Consider the following 23,033-nt stretch of genomic DNA (forward strand, 5'->3'; position numbering starts at 1 on the left):
CTCTCACTGCAGCCAGCCACGTGAATAGACAGGAACTGAAAGGTTCCTGCATCATCTCTAATGCAGCAATTGGGGAACCCAAGGGAATTCCCTACCAACCACTTGTTAGAGGACATACACCTTTTATGCACACATAGTAGCCAGGGATTATAGAGCATCTTTCGGACTCTACTCAGGGAATAAGAGGGCGCGTTTCCCTGTTCTACTAAACTAGCCTTCTGGTTCTACCACCCAAGAAGATCTTTCTAATGGCTAGAGGACAGTGGCTTTCAAAGACACTTTCCCATCAAATAAAAAACACAACCTGCTGGTGGAAAAGGAGGGGAAGCAGCTACTCAGAGGCTCCTAAAAACCCAGAGGAAGGATAGAGGGTATCAATATACCTCTTGAGCCTAGCAGGAGGGGAAGGCTGCTACTGGAGACAAAAATAAGATGTGGATTGGGATGGGATTGAGGAAGGTTTCTAGGTGAGAGTGGGAGAGAACAGAGGATAGAGAGAGAGAACAGCTGGCAGGACAAAGGACCTTTTCTGTGAACCCAAATATTAGCCCACTTTAGCACAATGCTGGTGAACCTCATCAGATACCCACAAACACAGAAGAATCAAAACCAAGCATACATTTCAGATATGCTTAGGGTTTTATCTGAACAGTTTCAATTGCCCTGTTCAACAGCCTTCAGCTCTGGAAAGACATCCCTACCACATGATCTAAAGGAGAATCTCCACTAGCAGTTAGTAGTGTTAGGTCTTTTATCCTGCATAAATTGTGGCCACGGGACAGAGGGAGGACGATATAGTTGAGCAGATCAGACATGCTGTCCAGCAGAGGGCAGTTTTGAATATGCATTTTAACCAATACTCTGCAACAGGCACAATTTTTTGTAAAAAAAAAAAAGTAAAAACTAATTAAACTTTCATGAACCTAATAAATTCTGCAAACTAGTGTGCTCTTCCCAACTACACATCTGTATGAAAAACCTGCAAACATTTGTACTCAGAGGTATCTGATTCTTTCCAAAATGATTTGATTCAGCCCTTCACCGGACAAAAATCACCCACAGTGGAGCACAAGACAATTCTACTGATTCTAATTAACTCTGTGTGGACGTTAAACAAATGTGTTACTCTGTCAAAATCATAATTTAAATCAAAAATTAAAGAAAGCCAATTTATTCTACATATCATTTTACATGTTAGATTTTCATATATGAAATCTTATTTTGAACACCTTCCACTTCAATCTTTATCACTATTATGGAAAAAATTAAAATGTGTTCCAAGCACACAAAACTCTAGGCATTATGAAGTTTGATAAACACTGATTAGCACAGTGCATTTGGAAAAAGATACTTTTTTCACTTCTAGGGGAAAGACATTGTCAAGGATATTCTTCACTGAAATTTAAAATCAGAAAACAACGACTGCTACATTTGTCTTAAGCCAATTACCAGACCAAAAGAGTTTCTCAGTCTAAAATCAGTCAATAAATTAACCAGTATTTTCCACCATCACACACAACACTGGAAACATCAGTCATCTGTTAGTCTCTAAAATTATTTATTGAGAACAAAGTCATATAAATGATTAAAAAAGGGAGGTTGTAAATACCACTTCTCTTTGGAAATTCAGTGAACTTTATTACCTTTCTCCCAGTTCATCATTAAAATATTCTCATTTGTTTTCTCCACACCCACACTTGTTTTCCAGATAGAAAGATTAACATCCAGAACAGAAAAAATGTTTGTTAAAGATTAATTGGGAATATATACCAAGCAAAAATTGTTTAAGGGGGCAGGGCAGCTTTAGCTGCTACAGTATTTATTTTTCATATCGTCTCAGCCTCGCTGTTTTGTAAGGTGTCACCTACTCCTGATAGGTATTTTAAGCTAGAATCTCTGCCGCCCACGCACAAAACACTTTTCAAAACTTAGAAACAATTGTGGAGATTTTTACATTTTATTTACATTTACATTTTTACTTTTTCATTATATTATGATCCAAGAATATTCTCTTAAATAGGCGAAACCTGATTATTAATACTGGTGGAATAATATTTGTTGCTTTTTAATCATCTTTTTCATGAAAGGCAGGGGACAATGGATGAAAAACAAAACAAACGGATGCATTTTAAATGAAAATGTAGACTAATTTGTAGGCTATAGAATTTGTGCCTATATTTAACACAAGGAGTACATGCATATTAGTGAAACAGACGTTAACGTTAACATAATAAATATGTTTTCCCTTAAAGAGGACTCTTTCTAGGCTATTCCTCCCCCCCCCCCCCCCCAAGAACTAGGAACAAGAAACTAAAATGTTCAAACTGCCTTGACATCTGAAAATCTGCACATGTATACGGAATAATATCCATTGTCTTTCAATGCTAGTGGGCTACATACCTCACAAAAGAGTTAAACATTTAAATATTTAAATGAAACGTAATAAAAACCATGCTACTGGCACTGCAATTTGCAACCTCCTCTTTCAGCAATAATCCCTAAATATTTATAATCCGCCCTCCCCCCCCAATTCAGAGATGCATTTTAGTATATTGTTATTAGTTTTATAGGAATTCAATTTCGGTCTACTAAAGCATGCTGTGATCATGTGTAGTGCTGGTCCAAAGCTACAGCACAGTACATCCTGTTGAGCAGACAGAAATGCGAGCTACAGTGGATTGGCTTTTCCTATTGTATCAAATCAAAACCTTCCTCTTACCTCGACTTCCTTGCTCTTCTCTTTGTTTCTGCCCATTGAACTTCTCCCATTGCTGGCGGTCTCCCGCGCTGGGACTACAGAAATCTGTTGGAGGGGCATTTTGACAGTGCTGCAGGTTGCCAATACCTGATTGGATGCCTTATATCTTCACTCCCCCTGAGTAGCCCACCTGTATAATTGTTCATATCCTGGTTTTGCCAAGCTCAGTCTCTAAATAAAAAGGGGAAAACAGTATTTGAGACACTGTAGCACAAGCCAGTCTTCCATCAAAAAAGTAAAGCAAACCACATTTGGGAAAGAAAAAAAAACTGCACAACATAATAATCCAGAGAGTTTTGCATTCTCAGACAGACGAGTTACTGCGAGTAATAACTACTCTGCCTTGCCACTGGAGCACCCCTTTCTCCCCCCTAGAGCATTGTAGGAGACCATTCAATTTCTATGCTTCCTAATAACTGTCATGGAAACCAAGGAAACCTAGGTCTCACAGGCCCTTATTAGCAACTGCTTCCCTTTAATGGCACAGACTCCCACATTTGCAGCGGCTGCCACTTCTGCTTTTGTTTCCTGGCTGATTCCACAGGAGTCCACTAAGCACCCAGAGACACTGCATCGAGCTGACTAGGTAAATAGGCATAAGTCTGAAAGGCTTAGTGTCCTATTTTGGAGCCAAATCTCCTCCTTGAAAAGCACGGACAGCTTGCTGTGTCCTTCGTGCATCCACAATAATCTGTTTAGGTCAAAGGATCTGCCTCGAAGTGAAGCGCAGCAGTGAGCGAATGAGGTGCCAAAGGAAGACCAGACCGGGAGCATTTGCAAATGTGCCTTTCAGTGGTTGGTAGTAAGAAGTTAACCCTTTCCCATACCTTTCTTTCTCTGAGACAGCACCAGAAGCAAGCTCAGCAGGATAAGTCACAGGCACAGAGCAGAGCACACATGGCAGTTTTACACTTACACATGCATTCTGAAAGATCATTTGCATGAATGTATTACACCCAATAGCTGCTGCTCCTCTCAGGTTCCAGAAACAAAACCAAGGGAACGGTTTCTTCTCCCCACTTTAAACTACAAAACAATAGAAGCAGTCCCCAAGTGTCATATTGCACAAAAGGGTATGGAAATTAAAGCTGTTTTAGAAATTTCTCCCTCCTAAGAGTGCTTTGTTTGATATATCTATTTCTAAAAACATTTTTTAAACTTCTGAAGGTATAAGAAACAACTAGCCCAGAACAGAGCAAATCATATTCTAAGCAGTGTTTTGATAACATAGTTATGGATGCAATAAAGAAAAATCTAGACAGAGCAAGCACCACGATCTTTTATGGGCAACTTACACATTAAGTAATATGTGAACAGGCTGTACCACACGTGTTTCAAGATATCCTCAAACAGGTAGTTGAGTTTTTACTTATATCAATAAGGCAGCTTATGTACATATATTGGATCACATTATTTATTATTTTCTGAAGAGATTCTCTTAACACCTTTTTCTTTACTGTGTCAACTACTATCTCTCACTTTACTGGATTAAAATAGCCTACTTGAAAGAACCCAAAAATAAAAGTTAAGGCCTGGTTTACCATTGCATTACTCCAGTTGTGCACCAATGATTCCAGTGGAGTTACACTTGCATAAAACTGGAATAACGTGAAGGTGAATGAGTCTCTTAGCAGTCCTTTTGGAAGGCATACATATGTGTTACACCCTTTCTGTGGGAGCTGCACAAAATATACCAATATGCAGTGGAGACATATTTACACTAAATACAAATGAAATCTATTTGCACTCCCAAATTTCCTTTAAACTTTTGATTCCTTTATTGGATTTCCACCTATTTACATTCAATCCACATATTTTACATTTTAAAATTAGTTTGAAAAACTCAGACCTCGAAACACATACAGCATCAGAGGGGGATCTTTCCTGAACTTGGAATATAAACTAGAAAAATATTGGCTTTTAAGCAAAGCACAACTAGAAACAGTTTACGAAAACAGTTCTATACATGGATCAAGTACTTTAATGGCATTTCGAGACAAGTAATACTGTTTTCAGAGTAGCAGCCATGTTAGTCTGTATTTGCAAAAAGAAAAGGAGTACTTGTGGCACCTTAGAGACTAACCAATTTATTTGAGCATAAGCTTTCGTGAGCTACAGCTCACTTCATCGGATGCATTCAGTGGAAAAAAACTGAATGCATCGGATGAAGTGAGCTGTAGCTCACGAAAGCTTATGCTCAAATAAATTGGTTAGTCTCTAAGGTGCCACAAGTACTCCTTTTCTTTAAGTAATACTGTGTATACCATATTGTTGAGCTTAGTGTATTCATATTAAGTAATACTGTTGTCTAAGGTTAACAAATCCTTATTAGCCTGTCAAAAGTTTTAAGCCTCTAGACAAACTATCTTCCTGCTCTTAAAATCTATAGGATTAAGAGAAGCCGTGAATCTAGGTCTGCTTTATCATGAAAGTCATCCACCTCCTTCTTAAAGCAACAGCAGAACTGTATTATTTGTGTGAGGGACTTGAAAGTGAATTTTCTAGTAAAGAGCAGAGTCCAGATATGCTTCTTTAAGTAAAAAAAAGAAATGCTAACTTCGCTTTGGATGCAGTACCACTCTAATTCTTCATTTTAAAGAATCTGTATCGAGATTCAAATCAGACATGTCTAGGTTAACCAGTAATCCATTAAAGCCCATGCAGATCTCTCTTAGTTAGCCAGAAAAAGAGCTTATAGGGTATGACAAGCAGTTCTTGGTAAGCTTGACTTTTTCCCCTCCCCGCAACCTATTTAGTTTATGAACCCCCAGTTTATTCTAAAACAGAAAGTCAGATCTAAAATTGAGGCAGATGCCTTTTATAGGCACAGGTTAGTTGCTGTACTGCAACTAAAATACACCCCATCCTCCTCTTTTTCCTGAAATGCCAATGACAGATTTTAGGATGGAATATGTTACCCTTTCAGTGGCTGTCCCATTAATAAGAGGAAGCCTATTGTGACTTCTTTGCCATGTGTACTGTTGTGGGGTCTAGAGCTGATGTTCGCACTATGTAAAGTATTTGTTCACAAATTTGAAAATGTAATATTTTAAAATATATTAAATATTTATTTCTAAGAACACCCCATGATCTCTGAACAGCAATATCCTATGTAAAAACTTCTTGGAATGATAATATTGATTTGAATTTATAGTGTATTTTAGCCAGAGTGACTCTTGGCTTTCTGAAGTGATTTACAGACTTACAGATACACCCAAGAATCACTTCACATCTCACTGAAATGTAATTTCATCTGGGGTTAAACACTGCACAAGAGAAGTGCAGGATAGGAAATGCAACTACAAGGGAAATATTAGGTAGATGGCATGTAAACTGTGTGCGAGATTTGGAAACCCTTCCCCAACCTGAATAGACCCTTATGCCATGAACAGGCCCACTGAAATCATTGAGACTTAAGGTGGCCAGATGTCCGGTTTTCTACCGGAAAGTCCGGTTGAAAGGGGATTTGAGGGTGTCTCGTCAGATCTACTGACCTGACACCCCAAGTCTGGTTACTGTGGGTGGGGGAGGCACACGGTCATCAACCGGGCCAGCCCCTACTCAGGCAGGGCCACCTCCCACTTGCATCAGGCAGCTGCAACTTCCAGCCCCAGCTCTGCAGGCAAGTCCCTCCTGACCCACGCAGGGAAAGGGGGAAAAGCAGTGAGCGACAGAGGGAAGGGGTAAAAGAGGAGCAAACAGGAGGTGGGGCCTCACGGTGGGAAGCGGCAAGGCAGGAGCGGGGCCTTCGGGGAAGAGGTGGAGCAGGGGTGAGGCCTGGGGAAAGGGGCGGCGTAGGGGCGGGTCCTCAGGGGAAGGGGAGCTTCCAGCACTCCTGCTGGAGTGTCCGGTTCTTAAATATTACAAAGTTGGCAACCTTATGGAGACTACTTATAGAAAAAGATGTTGTTAGTAGGATCATCAGCACCTGTTCTTGAGTTTCCCACATTGAACTAGGCTAGAAGATTGGAATTAACAACACTGCTTTTACAAAAAAAAAAAAAAAAAAAAAAAAATCAAAACACCGCTTTGTGCCATATGTCCAGCAGATTCTGGCTGTGTAGTCACCATAACCAGGCTCAAAGGGCCATGCTAGTGCAAGAGGAATGTAGCTTCCAAACAAGGTGTGGTTATAGGAGAGGGGCCTGACTAGGATGCTCTTACACTGCCTCAGCCTCCTGCTGTGGTTGCAGCTTCTTGAAATCTTTAGTAGCTGCTTTGACCAGCCTTGCACTCAATAGTTCCAGGAGAAGATAAATAGAAAGGGGAAGTTTAAGCCACTTTTTGCAATCCCTCCCTCAACTTGTTCTTTGCCCAGTTCAGATGGACCAAAGTATCTGCTTTAGAACTTCCAGTTGTCCAGTGCTCTCAACAGTATGCTGGGGTATGTGCTTGTTAAACTGACCAGTCATCATGGGACCAAAACCTTGAACACAAAGGAAACCATAAATCACAAGAAGTCAGGCCTCAATCCTGGCTCCACAGAAACCAGAACTGTTCACTGTTCAGAGGGTCTGCTTCGTTCTTCCACATACTGAGCCTTGGATGGTGAATGCCAAGTCAGGGCTTATGGAGAAGGAGTGTGATTCATATGATTGAGGTTGGATGTGATGAATGCTCCTTTGGCCACTACTTACACTCCCAGGCTTGGATCAACCACACTCTTAGTACAAGTAATCAGATTTACAGGAACACTTGCGTGGCCTGAATGTTTTTCAATGCTAATTTACACCTGGTTGGAGAGCACAAAAGAGGGAGCTGGAATTCTAATTATGTTCTCTCGCTGTTTCTACGTTATACTGTAAAAACATGATTTTCCTCTCATACCCCTTTACATCAAGAATAACTTTGGTGAAATAAGAGGAGAATTAGGCCTATTATCTTGCAGGGTGACATCATGATACTAAATAATATCAATGAGAAGTTAGAAAATTGAAACTAATACCCTTTTAAAATTAGTTAAAAACACAATTTGCAAGGAAACCTTACAACTATTGCTTTCCTGGAAGGTTATTTGCATGTTCTATCTTATTGCTATTATTTATAAAAATTACATGCGTTTGCATGTGATAGAAAGATTTCAGAACAAAGCAAATTATAGTAGTGGTAAGTAAAACAATTTGATTTTTCTTGGCTTCCTTTCATTTTTGGGCAGTAAAAGCTAGGGATGATGTAGTAGATTTACAGATTTGGGGCTAGATGCTCAGGTGGTGAAAATCTGCACAGCTCTGTTGAAGTCACTGTTGCTACACTGATTTACATCACATAAGGATCTGGCCCTTTCTTTTAACAGTAGTTAAATTAAATTATACTCAGTGAAATTATCTTTGGGCAGAGGGGACTGCAGAATCATAGAATATCAGGGTTGGAAGGGACCTCAGGAGGCCATCTAGTCCAACCCCCTGCTCAAAGCAGGACCAATCCCCAACTAAATCATTCCAGCCAGGGCTTTGTCAAGCCTGACCTTAAAAACTTCTAAGGAAGCAGATTCCACCACCTCTCTAGGTAACACATTCCAGTGCTTCACTGCCCTCCTAGTGAAAAAGTTTTTCCTAATATCCAACCTAAACCTCCTGCACTGCAACTTGAGACCATTACTCCTCCTTCTGTCATCTGCTACCACTGAGAACAGTCTAGATCCATCCTCTTTGGAACCCCCTTTCAGGTAGTTGAAAGCAGCTATCAAATCCCCCCTCATTCTTCTCTTCCGCAGACTAAACAATCCCAGTCCCTCAGCCTCTCCTCATAACTCATGTGTTCCAGTCCCCTAATCATTTTTGTTGCCCTCCACTGGACGCTTTCCAATTTTTTCACATCCTTCTTGTAGCGTGGGGCCCAAAACTGGACACAGTACTCCAGATGAGGCCTCACAAATGTCAGATAGAGGGGAACGATCACGTCCCTCGATCTGCTGGCAATGCCCCTACTTATACATCCCAAAATGCCATTGGCCTTCTTGGCAACAAGGGCACACTGTTGACTCATATCCAGCGTCTCGTCCATTGTAACCCCTAGGTCCTTTTCTGCAGAACTGCTGCCGAGCCATTCGGTCCCTAGTCTGTAGCGGTGCATGGGATTCTTCCGTCCTAAGTGCAGGACTCTGCACTTGTCCTTGTTGAACCCCATCAGAATGGCTTACCTAACACAGAAACCATATAGTATTTGTGCTGAAAGTAGCATACAGGTAAAGCTGCCACATATGGGGACCTAGACAATTACTGTGTCCCAAGGACATGGACTCTGCACTGTATCTGAAAATTTTTGCAGGAAGAGAACACTGCTGAGGAGGCAAGAGTGTGACATGAAAAGGTTGTAGTGTATGTAGCCTTATGGCCTGAATTCCTAAGTTGGGAGGAATGAGTTTCATCTCCCCAAAAACTGCACAGCAGGGCTGAAAAAATTCTGGATTTTTTTTTTAAAAAAGGCAAACTTCACAGATGCTGAAGAAGTCGGTTTAGACTCTGTGTCAGCACTTCTCTTTATTAACTACCTAAAACTTCTGCAATAAACTTAGTAACACATCTCTACAAGAATTAGATAAATGCAGCCCAGATGATGTTTCCAGGGTTTGACGGGAAAACCTGCTGCCAAAATTTTATGCATTTTGTTCCAGGGAATCTGTGGTTGCTCCATAAATATCCAGGGTCTACTTGCAAAATAGAAGAGCTATGCACAAGTAGCAAAACTCTCTCATTTTACTCTCTACTATTTTATCTCCCTTAAATGCTGTTTTTCTATGAGAATTTGGCAACATAGCCTTTTTTCACATGGAAAAAAGTAGTGAAGTCCAAAATTTCACATGAAAGTGCTATACCGACTAGTTTGGGCTTTTTGTGCATAGAGAGGGGGAAGGAGGTTAGTTAGTTAAGTAGAGAGAGACTTTGAAATTTTATTAAAAACATTGCTCCTTCTTCCTTTTTCCCTACTCCCTGCAACTAAGGTATTGATTAAATCACAGCAGTATTTCTTTTATAACATCTCCAAATCCATTCCTTCCTCTTCATCTCTGCCACTAAAACCCTGGATCCATGCCCTAGTCACCGCTTCCTTCAGCTACTGCAGTATCTCCTTCGCTGGCCTACTGGATTCAGACATTGTTTCCTTCAAATCTATTCAGTGTGCTGCAGCTAAAGTAATCTTCTTTTCTCACTGCTCTGACTGTCTAGGACCCCTTAATTCCCCCTTCTCTCCATACTTGAATTTCTGAACTGGTTTCCATTTTCTATAAGCATCAGATTCAAACTCTTTATCCTCATCTTCCAGGCTATGCACAGCAATCTGCCCTTCCCTAAATCTCAATAATTTCTTCTTTGCTGCTCGTACTCTTCATTCTGCCAGCTTACTGTGAACTGGTGCTCCCCTGATCTTGTCATCTCATAAGTGACTCCAGATCTTTTATTACGCTGAGCTCCCCCTATCCTTCTTGACTTCTACTCTTTACCCTCAAGTTTTCTCAAGAGACACTTCTTCCACCGAGCCTTGAACACTGACCTAAAAAAAAATCATTTAAAGCAAACAAATTAACATGTATTTAACAAGAAATGTATGAAAAAACAGCATAACTCAAGATCTCTCGTGACTGTAACTTTTATCTTCATAACATTATTGAATAATATCAACAAGAAAAATAATGTTTTAGCTAAGAATGAGCTGGGCCTTCAAGAAGAGCTCACCTCTGTCTGGTTGTATCCCAAATCAGAAGATTATGGGCTACAACAAGGCCTGCTGGGATGAGGAAAACAGAAAATCAAAGGTAGACCCTATTCCTCAGTAAAGGAACCTGGAAAGAGCAGCAGTTTGCTTAGTGATCTGGGCTACAGATCAGCATGGTTCCAGTCTGTAAGGGATCTGGGGAGAGGAGCTAGGAGCGTGTCTGATGTATAGTAGATGTGAGGGAGAGTGACCTAAAAGAAAGGCCGGTAAGCCAGGGTTGGAAACAGCCCAGGGAAATTGTGAAATGGAATGCAGAGGCTGGAAGAAATGACTGCTTCCCTGCAAGGACTAGGACATACCAACTCCAGGGAAAGGATTGTGGCTCAAGCAGGGTAAAGGTTCTTACAGAATCCCTGCCATGAGAAAGATTTCCTTCCCCCACCCCCACATTTGGGCATTCATTTAATCTGAAGGAGAGGATTTAGTTTCACCAGAGGGCTAACCTATCCTATCAACAGAGGCAGAGTGCAGCCCTGGGCAGAGAAAATAGGTCATTACTGTGACTGGACAGCAGGAGAAAAGCAGTATCCTCAGAATTTTGTCGGTGGAATGTTTTATTTTCCAAATCAGAACATTCTCTTTGAAGGGTGAGGGAACACTTATTAAATTTTAAAGCCATATTTTTAGAAGGTGAAGGAACTGACTAATTTTTCCTTTAATATAAAATATAATACAATATAACTTTCACCTCTCTCTGGTGGGGAAGAAGGGAAGGCAAATGCATGGAATTTTTTCCCCAAGAATTTTGGAGAGTCCATCTCTAAAGGGTTTTTGTTTGCTTGCTTAATTATAAGAACTGTGAAAACTTGAGTTATTTAATTTACTAGTGATCTTATTATTAAAACTTCTTCTTTTCAACAGTAGAAGTTCCAAAAATAAGAGTTTTATTTTGCCATTTTTCCCCTGATGCAAATTTGAATACTTCACATATAAACTGACAGGATTCCATACAAGCAAATTATAGTACAGGAAATTAGTAAATTCTGCTGTGACCCTGGGAGACCCTCAATGACAAATGGCAGAGGGCCCCCTGCCTACTGTAACTCACATCAGGCCTGACACATTCACTTCCCCAGCACACTGTTGTCATAAGATATATATCCAAAGGCATCACGTAAGTGATCATATCTAAACTGATGACACACTCGTCTTAAAAATCATGGTGTGAGGTATGTAGTAGTTGTGCATAGTGAGTTATAGATGTGTGCTGTTAATATGTTCATAAAATGTGTTTGAGAGGTCTGTCCTAGACAAAGGAACTTGTATTTACCTGTCTCACTGGCTCGGTAACAAGCAGAGGACAGTGAAAAGACATTTACATATAAGGTAAACAAAGCCATCAAGCTAAACAAGTGGGAGAGACCATTTAACAATCACACTGGGGGACAGAATCTGCTCCACAGGAAGCCTTCCTGGCTCTTGAGGCAGAGACAATGGACTTTGAGTAAAATGGGGTTAGCAAAATAGCGTTTTAGTTACCCATCACTTAGGGGGACATAAATGGACAACATCCTTTGAGCCTATGAAAGCTGGATCTCTTGACCCGAAGGCAAGAGTTTCTGGAAACATGATGTAAATGAGAAATCTGTTAAGACAAAACTAGTTGAAATTAAGTTTTAGTCACTAGAAAGCATGTTTTGATTTGTTTTGTTTGTAAACTTATCTGTCTAATTGATTCTTGCTTCCTATCACTTACATATCTGTTCTTTATTAATCAACTCATTCTTTTTTATTACACAACCATCTCAGTACTATGTATTAACAGTGGAGAGTGAGTTCTCAGGTAACCTAACAGGTTGGTGTATACATGGTCTCTTTGGAAGTAGCAAACTTAACTTCTGTGAATGTGCAGTGAGAGGGACTACACACTGCAGGAAAACCTGTCTGGGAAACTTGGGATTTGGGGTTCCCTGACCATCTTGCCTAATAGCCACTGATGACCTCTGCTCCACAAAGATATCTAATTGTTCCCTGCAAAGCAAGGTTTTGGACTGGCAGTGTCCTGGCAAACCGGACAAGAAGTAGCAAAGTTCACTCCTGTTGAGGCGAAGTGGCAACACAGTGGCTCACAGTTCTGGGTGTCTTGCACAAACTGTCACATCTATCAAACAGCAGCAGTCTATTTCTACAGACCTCAAAGCTTGCTTCCCCAATAGTATAAGGAATATCCAGGTGATGATACAAATCCCCAGGTAATATTTGGTTATCAAAGGCAATTGAAATTTTTTAAAGAACTACTATATTTAAGGTAATAAGTATGTGTGATGTTGTATAATTAAAATATTACCATGTATATCATTGTTGGCACCACTGTTATACAATAGCAACAAATCTTGTATAAATTAGGTCATATAAGGTGTCATTGGAAAAGTTATGATTTGCTAAGTATGATTATCCTGTTTATATGCAAGTATAATTTTTTATCTGAAGTTATGAACAAAGACTATATACCTTTATTTCAAATGTGTCTGTGTAACGCCGACAGACCCCGGTCATCGGTGGGCAGCATAGAACCAGGGACCACTGGAGCTTAGTACATGAGCTAAAAGCCAACTGGCTGTTAGCTAAGGCTGTAAAGCAGACTCATTTTATCTCTCTCTCTCTAAGTGGTCTTGGTGCCACTAGATAGGACACAACAAAACACTGCACCCAGGATGTGTGTGTGGGTTACATACTTCCCTAGCTGAGAAAGCGGGTCCTGAGCTTCAGAATATTCCCAGCTGAAATCCCAGAAGAGCCCTGCCTTGTAACGCTGACAGACCCCAGTCGTCGGTGGGAAGGATTGAACCAGGGACCTCTGGAGCTTAATGCATGAGCCTCTACCACATAAGCTAAATGCCAACTGGCTGTTAGCTTAGGCTGTAGAGCAGACTCATTTTCTTTCTCTCTAAGTGGTCTTGGTGCTACTAGATGGGACACACCACCACACCCAGAAGGTGTGTGGGTTACATTTGCTCCTGGGGTAACACCCTCAAGGTAGTTGCATCCAGTCTAGCCAGCACATTGTGAACAGACTATTCAAGTTAATGGCCCATTAAAGGACACTTAGCTCTCACAATGGATATAGAAGAAGCTGGTCTCCCCCCGCCCACCCGGTAACCCTCTCTGGGGAATGTTTTAGCCAGAATATGGGTAATGGCTGCTCCTATGACTCATCAAAGCACGCAAAGACATGTGACCTGCTCATGTGACCCTGGACTCCATCTTGTGCCTGTAATTTTCCACAAACTAAGACTGAGAGCATCCCCTGCACATGGAAAAAGGCATAAAAAATCCTGGAAGTATCTCCATTTTACCTTTTTCCTGCTCTAATTGCTGGACTATGGATTTACACTAAAAGGAGCATTCCAACCAAAGGACTGAGGACTTTCCAACCTTTTGGAAGTTACCAGAGCCTTTACAAGCCAGCAATTTATTCCATCACTGCCTCAAACCTGATACAAGAACTTTGCACTGAGTTATTTGTTTTCCTTGTTCATTTTAACTTTCTCCTCCTTCTTTTGTCTTATAAATAAACTTCTAGATATTAGATACCAAAAGATTGGCAACAGCAGGATTATTGGGTAAGGTCTGAGTTCTATATTAACCTGGCTATGTGGATGATCTCTTGAGATTAAAAGAGCCCTTTGTTTGATGAAATTTGTTTTAAATAACCATTCATCATAAAGTCTAGTGTCTGCGTGGTGAAACAAGGGCTGGGATACCTAAGGAGACTTCATTTCTGACTTATTAACCAGTGTGTTTACTTTTGTTACTGGCTTGGTATTTCTTATGGAAGAATAACCACCAGTTTGGGGTGGGTCTGCCACCAGTTTGTCCTGGTATTCTCAGCTGTGACCCCTGAGGCATGGTGACGGTATGTAAAATAGCAATTTGTGTAAAGGCAATCACTGTACCTCTCCCCTGTTATTCGTGAGTGTATCAAGGCAATACTGATCTGCACAAACAGCAGTTACAAAATTACATAGGAGTAAATCATAGTATAACTAGAAATAATGCCAGCTACAGCAGAAGAGTTACAGGTTTCCCAGCTTGCTACATATCCATTTTAATAAAAAATAATGTGTGCACTAAACCACTTGTAAGTAAGGCTAGGACACTGCTCCCAGGATCACATATAAACCAATAATAGTACTGTATAAGAAAATAAGCTCGGTCAATAGAAGTGGCAGCAGATTTAGAAAGAATTCCCAGACAGGTTCTCAAAAAAAGGATGCTATCCACAGTTAATATTGCTTGGTTCTAAATAATAAAACTTGCCTGATGGAGACCACAACTTATTATGTCAGATATAGAAGTTAAAGTAATGAGAATCAAAGCAAAAATAGAATTATTCCCACCAACAGATGATTTTTGTATCAAAAGATAACTCTTATTCAGCTACATAAAACAAAAAGGAGAAAGAGGGAGAACAAGTGAGAAACATACAGGGGGCTTGGCATCTTAGTGGGTTTATACTCCAGAGCACAAGTTATCTGCTGTGAACTGTAGCTTCTCTCACATTTGCACAGCTTGGGTGGAGAAGCAAGTCTGCGTGTTGGTCACTGCAGGAGCTGTTGAACTGAACACTTGTACTAGATTATGGTCAACTTCATAAAACATAGCTACTTAAAGTAGCTGAGGCTTCAAATCCCTCAAGCTGAACATACCATTAGCAGTTATTTATTGGCAGACAACGGAAGGGTCTGAAGGGTCTGGTCAACAGTCTTTGCGGCCCTCTCCTTTGTGGAATTCTCAAGCCCCTGACAATATACACAAGTCCCACTCTTCTAAACTGGCCCGAAGAGACTATGCTGTACAGGTTCTTGTACCACTCTCATCAACATGGTATTTTAGTGCCATCCAGTAAGGCATTAAGCATCATGACTATCATCTGTCATAGGTGGTTTATTCTCTCTCTCATATTCTCCTTAGGGGGAGAATTGTGTGTCCAGGATACATTGTGTTTATAATAAATTTGTTAGTCTCTAAGGTGCCAAAAGTACTCCTTTTCTTTTTGTGTTCAGTTTGGGTTTTTTGAACATCTTCACGGCTACTATCCACATAATTCTCTTACACACTGTCACTGCTGCCACCAAATGCCATCAGAGATCGGTTGACCTGATGTTGGGAACATTCATGATATGCTTGGACCATACCACACTTTAATTGTGTTGAATAAGGTTATTCACTTCCACCAAGCATGAGAACAGTGTTGGAGGTTTTAAAATTGTAAATCCGGGAACAAGGACAGGATAGTGATGTTCCTGCCTGATGTCACTGATGCACAGGTTACTCTGAAATGTCCAGTGCTTGCTGTGTGCAGATGACAGTGCCCCCTCATCATCAGCCTTCTTGTACTAGACATTAATGGAGGAAAGATCTTTCTCCAGCAGAGAAATGACCAATATCACTTCACAACATTATTGTTCATCAGCTTTACAACATCAAAGGGCTTTAGGATGACATGTACATGCTATATCATAGGCTCCAGGCAGGCTGATCTCACTGGGTCTGAGTGCAGTGCATGTAAAAATGTTGTGTTACTATATATTATTGTTCACATTATGGGCAGGATGGAATTCAATGACATCACCAGCTCCTGCTTTTTTTTGCAGCTTTCCCCCTCCTTAAGAACATAAAAATGGCCATAGTGTATCAGACCAATAGTCCATCTAGCCCAGTCTTCCGACAGCATCTGGCACTGGCCACTTCAGAGGGAATGAACAGAACGGGACAATTATTGAGTGATCCATCCCCTCTTGTCCAGTCCCAGCTTCTGGCAATCAGAGGCTTAGGGACTCTAGAGCATGCGGTTGCATCCCTGACCATCTTGGCTAAGAGTCATTGATGGGCCTATCCTATATGAACTGATCTAATTCTTTTTTTGACCCAGTTATACTTCTGGCCTTCACACCGTCCCTGGCAATGATTGTGCATTGTGTGAAGAAATACTTCCTTTTAAACCTGCTGCCTTAAACTCCAAAAGGTGGTGAAGTGCCGAGTAAGTCAACTGAAGTGCCACCTGTGGCACAGAGACTCAGCTCTTGGAAGGTATGTGGATTTGCTGCCTGGTCTTTTGCTGAAAGTGTGGACACAAATGCGGGAATCAACTGAGATGAATGTCTTTGGAAAGTTTTTTCCCCTCTGTTGTGCATAATGTATTGTACATTACTACACACCAACTCAGCATCAGCATTACTAGTTTATTTACAATTCTTCTTCCTCAACAGAGACTAAAAAGGAAATCAATGCAGTTACAGAGAAGAATAATGCACTTGCCACTTGTGAGGTCTGTGCCTACATATTGCATACCTGCAACATCTCTCCATCTCCACTGTGACATGGAAGTGGTAAGTCAAAAAAGCAAGTCTGAAAATATGGAAACACAAGGTGTGCAAGTAAAACCCAAAGACGTGTTGCATGATATGATGGCCCATGACATTACATTAAGTACCATACAGTGCAAAGCTGTATCTCAACAGGAAGTGTCACAGCAAGAAAAAGAGTGGATTGATGCAGGACAAAAAGTTCCCTCGTGTAATTTTCAGCAATGAAACAATAAAACTTCCATGGCACATCATGTCCTTCAGTCAGCTTGGGTATCACACTATGAAGTCACTGGCACAACGTACATTAGAACTTCCCTATACTATATATAGTTTAATGCAGCTCTGCAAGTGCAGGATGATGGTTTAAACTGTACCTCACAATGTCTAGGCTGACTCCCTTTTTCTGTATTTCAGCCATTGTGAAAAGAAGTATTTTGAACAAACTATACACTTGTCTGGTGTTTTATATACAAAGAAAAGTGAAACTGGCAGCCATAGTTTATTCTAAACAATGGCAGACTGGAGTGGCAAAGAGTGGTACAGAAAGGAGCAAAGAAGGGCCTCCAAGTCAGGCAGTAGTGGTTGTGTTTCTCCACCATCATTTGCTGTGTCCTGGGTGGATGCGGATTTTCCTTGCATGCTTCAGAAAGGGTGGGGTTGGAAATGGCACTGCTGCATTTAAACTTGTTATGTTCTGGCAGACCCAGCTGCCTCAGTGCTTTGGCCTGCCACATGCACTGCCCTCCTCCCAAATGCTCTCTTTCAGGTCATAATGAATATCACAGGAGTCTAAATTCAAACACCAGAGCCAATAGAGGACATCCTGAGATTGCCTCAACTCCTGTGCCTTTTCTAGTGGTGGATCTGACGGGTTCCCCCCTTTAATGTGCCACCTGACGTACTGGGATACCACTGGGCCCCATCTTTTCTGCCAGCCTGGGTCCCCTTTACCCTGTCTTGCTGAGCCAGGCTCTTAAGCCTCCTCTAGCACACACACAGGCAGGGCCACACCCAGCTACAGAAAGACACAGGGACTGAGATCAGCTCTGTGAAGACCCAGCTTATGGGACTTACCCCAGCACTCAGGTGCCCACCTCCCTTGGAGTGCAGACCCAAAGGTATATTGTCTTGTGTGGTATAGAAAGATCTGCACAGTGCAAGCTTATGAAAATTCTCCCTCTCCCTCAATGTGAAGAGATATGTACAGCTTCTTGCTCTCCCAGATATGGATTGAACAAACTGGGTTATGTTATAAACAAGAAAAGTTTATTAACTACAAAAGACAGATTTTAAGTAATTATAAGGGATAGCAAGTAGAAAAAAGCAGATTACTGAGCAAATAAAACAAAACACACATACTAAACTTAAGTTCTTAAAGAGACTGGTTTCAAGAAGTAATTTCTCACTGCAAATGTTATTTTATGCAAGTTGCAGAGTTTCTGCAGCTTAGAGTTCCAGTTATTTCTTCTTACAGACTGGACCCCTGTCTCAGTCTGGACTCACCCCTGCCTTTCCCCACAGGTCCCTCCAGGTACTTTCAGCAGTCTTTCTTCTTGGGTAGGCAATGGAGGAGCATGCAAATTAACCCCCTCCTCAGCCTTAAAAAGGATTTACTTAAAGCAGGAAAACTTTTGTTTGATCCCCATCCCCCTACATAGGAAAAGTACCAGCAGTGTCCAAGGTGGTATTTTGTATCAGGTGACAGGACCACCTGACCTGGTAGTGTCACAGCTATGTCTCAGGATGCTTCTCAGGAAGGAGAGAGATTAGTATCTTCACAGTCTTATGGTTTCTTCCTAATGGCCCATCAAGGCTGTGATGGCCTGTTCTCTGGTGGATGTCTCCCAAATACACACCCAGTTGTAACTGTTATATAGTCAATATCCCTAACTTTAGATACAGAAATTATACATGGATACAAATTGGATAATCACATTCAGTAAATCATAACTTTTCCAATGATACCTTACAAGACCCATCTTGCATAAAATATATCTTTGTTAGGTCATATTTATATCATAACCATATTTATATCAAAACCATCATCATAACCAGGAGGAATATGGGGTGTAATGCCACAGTGGGGGGCCTCACCGCAAATGGATCTAAGTTCCACTGAGCCCCCATCCACCAGGAAGTAGATCCACAAATCAAATCTGTGTTTAACCTGAAATTGATTGGAGGGATCTTGGAACACCTGTAAATCCAGGGGCCTCCTGGGAAATCACTGTTATCTTTCCAAAGGAACCAAGCCAGAAATATTTGCAGTTAACACCAATAGATAATTAAAATATATCACATAATTAAAAATGTAAAATTAGACTCCTTGAAAGACATTTGTGCCCAGCAACTGTATGCATTATAAGTTAATCTACACAAAAGTTTAACTCTCTGTAAAAACAATGAAAGAACAATAATAATAATAATAATAAAAAAATCTAACAAACGTTTACCTACCTGCAGCTTGGACTTTATGTGATAGTTATGTTAATGACAAAACAGTGCTAAAATTGTATAAAATGTAAGCAGTGGGTATTAAATCTGTTGTCTGCCCACCAGAGTTTAAAAGCACCAAGATCAAAACATTTAGCAAAATTGCTTATGTTAACAGTACCTTTCAAATCCACTGTTGGGAGTTCACTTTTGTAGATGATGATAATGTAAATGATGATGGACACATACAATCCAGTAATAGCACCAAATTTGCTCTCATTTGAAATTCACTCCTAACTCACACATTTTTTAGGTTGTTGACGTAAATACCAACTAAACAACAAGCATGTCTTTATCATCTATTGTACCATAGTCCCCCAAAATGGGTGAGCGAATGAAGGTTGAGCGTTCTAATGCTATTCATAAATGAGAACTATTTGGTGGAAATTGTATTTTTTCTACTCATAATATTTTATAAGAGGCATTGCAGTTTGTGACCCAGAGGTATATACACATATATCCTCACAAAAAACCCCCAAAAACTTTGAGTGAAGGTTGGTAAACATGTCATACCAACTCAAGCCACAAGCAAGCAAGCAAATATGCAGTTAAGTTATTCAAACTCCCCACATACTATTATTGCGCATTACTGACTAGGACACCATTGTGCCAGGCCAAATTATGACATAGAGGAAATGAATGCTCTCCAGTGATTGCAACAGATCAGGGTCTGTTTGTAAAAAATCAGAAGTTGGTCAGATTTTTGTCAATTCCCTTATCTTTTTTCCTCTAAGAAAATAAGGAGCTGAAAATTTAAATGCATCTATCTCATTCAAGAGAACTAATGATGTTTTTCAATGAAAAACACAAGTTCACAAGAAATTGACCATGGTCTTCTACATGAGGGTCAGCAACTTAATTCACACTGTTATGCAGATACTTATAAAGGAAAACTAAGCACTTTAACGTAAATGAGCCACCAGAGGGAGCTCATATAGCCATATGAGTGTAGTAGAAACACTGAGACTAGCAAAAAGTTGTTTCAACATTTTTTTTGTAAGGGCTACTGACTGAATTCAAACAAAGCACATTGCCTAGCCCATAGCAAACTCTACATACAGATTCAATTGATTATGTTTTGTTTCTTTAACCAAAGGAACCGTTGAAAATTGGTTTTGTCAAATGAAACATATTTTGGGGGTAATAATTGAGTTGGGAAGTGTGTGATCCATACCACACAGAAAAACATGACACATACTTTTTTAAAATAAACGTAGTTCCTAAAGGTTTCAGAGTAGCAGCCATGTTAGTCTGTATTCGCAAAAAGAAAAGGAGTACTTGTGGCACCTTAGAGACTAACCAATTTATTTGAGCATAAGTTTTCGTGAGCTACAGCTAGTACTCCTTTTCTTTTTGTAGTTCCTAAAAAATTCCGAATTACTAAATATCTAAATATTTTTGAAGTTTATATAGTTTTGCCTAACAGCTATAGAAGTTTCAATGCAGTGTAGTTGTAGCCATGCTGTTCCCACGATACCCCCACTTCTGGCCTTCAAACAACTCCCCACCTCCCCAGGCTCCTGATCAGAAGCAAGCTCCCCACAGATCAGGACACACCAATTAAAGCAGTGCCCAGCCCTGCCAGAACAATGGATGCGAAACCTGCAGACTTATCTCCACTGCTACAATGATCAACACCTCCTACAACACACCTTTCGAGAGCCATGGACCCCACACATGTGGTGTACCCTATCCAGGGCACTAAATTCCCCAACAACAATTTTATGTGGGTGAAGTCAGACAACCACTACACTCTCAAATGAGCTCACACAAGGAAATGATCAGACAAAAACACCCTATCACCTGTGGGTGAACACTTCACAAAGCGATCACACTGTATCTGATCTATCAGGCTTCATCCTCAAAGGAAACCTGGACAACACTTTCAAAAGACAAGCCTGGGAGCTAAAATTTGTAACTCTGCTCGACACCAAAAATCATGGACTGAACAGAGACACTGGATTTATGGCTTATTACAACCGTCTGTAACTCCCTAACTCTTCTTTTTGTCCTATGACTGTAGAGTTGATAACAGACCACCTCTACCTTGAATGGTCCCTTAGAATATGTGCTAACTATTCTAAACTACTTATTGCACCTTACATTTTGCTGGGATGCAGGGAGTACCTTTCCCAAACCTGAAGACAAGCTCTGTCTCTAAAGCTTGTCTCTCTCACCAACAGAAGTTGGTCCATTAAAAGATACTACCTCATCCACCTTGTCTCTCCAATAAAAGTGAATAGGTTTTTTAATAAGCTACCACTAGAAGCTCACCAAAAAACCATGAATTTGATAGAAGCATGTTGATAAATACAAAAACAAGCTCTCCCCACCCCCATTTTAAAATTCTGTTCAAGAATTAGAGGATAAAACCTGGTTATATCTATATTCCAAATTAAGATTTGCACTGCATCTTTTGTTTGTCTGATAACCAAATTGAAAAGAAAAAACAACGTTGGGGAGGGGAATGTTCCTACTTTTGGCTACATACTTCTCCATGACTAGAAGAACTAGCAAATCTTTTTTGGTTTGATATTTAATCCAATAATGGTAACACCACTTCAATGACTGCTGTGTTACTTCCCATCACATTCAAGCCTACGTAGCCACTAGGAAAAATAAATATTCTTATCTAGCTTACTGTCTCATAGCTATGATTCTTATTGCATTTTATAACTCTTCACTACAGTATTGTGATGTCTTGTTTTACATGGCTATCAAAGGCCCCGATCCAGCAAGCACATAAGCACATGCTTAACTTTAAGCATGTGAATAGCCCTATTGACATTAGGAGACTACTCACATGCTTAAAGTTAAGCACATGATCGATTACTTTGCTGAGCTAAGGCTAAATTGAACAGTAAGAAATAGGTTTAAACCCATGCTTGACTTCTGATATCACCTGAACAAAAGCCTGTATAGCAGAATTTCCAGGTGACAAATATTTATAAGACACTCAGATAGAGGAAAGGAAGGAGGTAATTAATCTAATCTGCTTCTGGTCTCTCTTTTTCCCACATGATCTCTCTCTCATTATCTCCCTACTTCAATTATCTCATCCCACTATCTCAGATCTCTTCCTTATTTCCCTCCATTTTTTCCCCAGCTCCTGGGCTACCAGCCCCAACACTGTTGTATTTGTTGAGTTTCTTCCCATCACCACCACACCTCCTATTGTTAATGCTCCACATTCTTATGCAAACACTGCCTCTACAGGATGTTGCCAAGTTACATTTCAGTAGTTCTATCACAGAATCATATAATTTAAAAATGTAGTGGAAACAGTTTGGATTAGGAAACAAACCTTTCAAACTTTTCAGAATAAGACTTTGAAAACCAGTTTCATATCTACAATTTTTGTTTGAGAACAAAGTGTAAGAATCTGAATTTACTCAGTTACTTATAGGATTTTACATCCCCAGTTTAATGACATATTTACCTAAACATCCCTAACCAATTAGAATCTAGTGTACTATGTATTTGTCAAGGACAATGATTCATGTTAATAGTCAGCCAGTTTCTAGCATATATAAAAAGGTTGTTTACAGAAACCTCCTCTGTCCCTTCCTAAATTTTGAACTGAGAACTGGGAGCATTATGTCACATGGGATTTTTTGAGCTATGTTAGAATATAAACCTCAAAGCTATCCAAAAGGGACCTCTGATTCTGAAATCTAGACCTATATAGTTCAAATATGTACATCAAGCATACTGGACTCCAGTTCAGTTACATATGCTAGGAATGATATTTCCAGCAT

General features: G+C 40.3%; 1 protein-coding gene across 6 annotated transcripts in view; it reads right to left on the reverse strand.

Annotated features, from left to right (window-relative positions):
* Positions 1–23,033, reverse strand: part of MARCHF1 (membrane associated ring-CH-type finger 1) — a 470,123-nt gene that overhangs the window by 260,558 nt on the left and 186,532 nt on the right. The window contains exons 1-2 of one of the 6 annotated variants that reach the window (XM_074951093.1): positions 3,254–3,531; positions 2,720–2,929 (exon numbers count right to left, since the gene is read on the reverse strand). The gene's annotated coding sequence lies outside the window, so the exon portion shown is untranslated. Of the gene's footprint in view, positions 1–2,719; positions 3,532–23,033 lie in introns of those variants that run through there. The other 5 variants (XM_074951096.1, XM_074951094.1, XM_074951095.1 and 2 more) reach the window with 5 other exon arrangements.

Source organism: Natator depressus, chromosome 4 (assembly GCF_965152275.1).
Source record: "Natator depressus isolate rNatDep1 chromosome 4, rNatDep2.hap1, whole genome shotgun sequence".
NCBI classification, from domain to species: Eukaryota; Metazoa; Chordata; order Testudines; family Cheloniidae; genus Natator; species Natator depressus.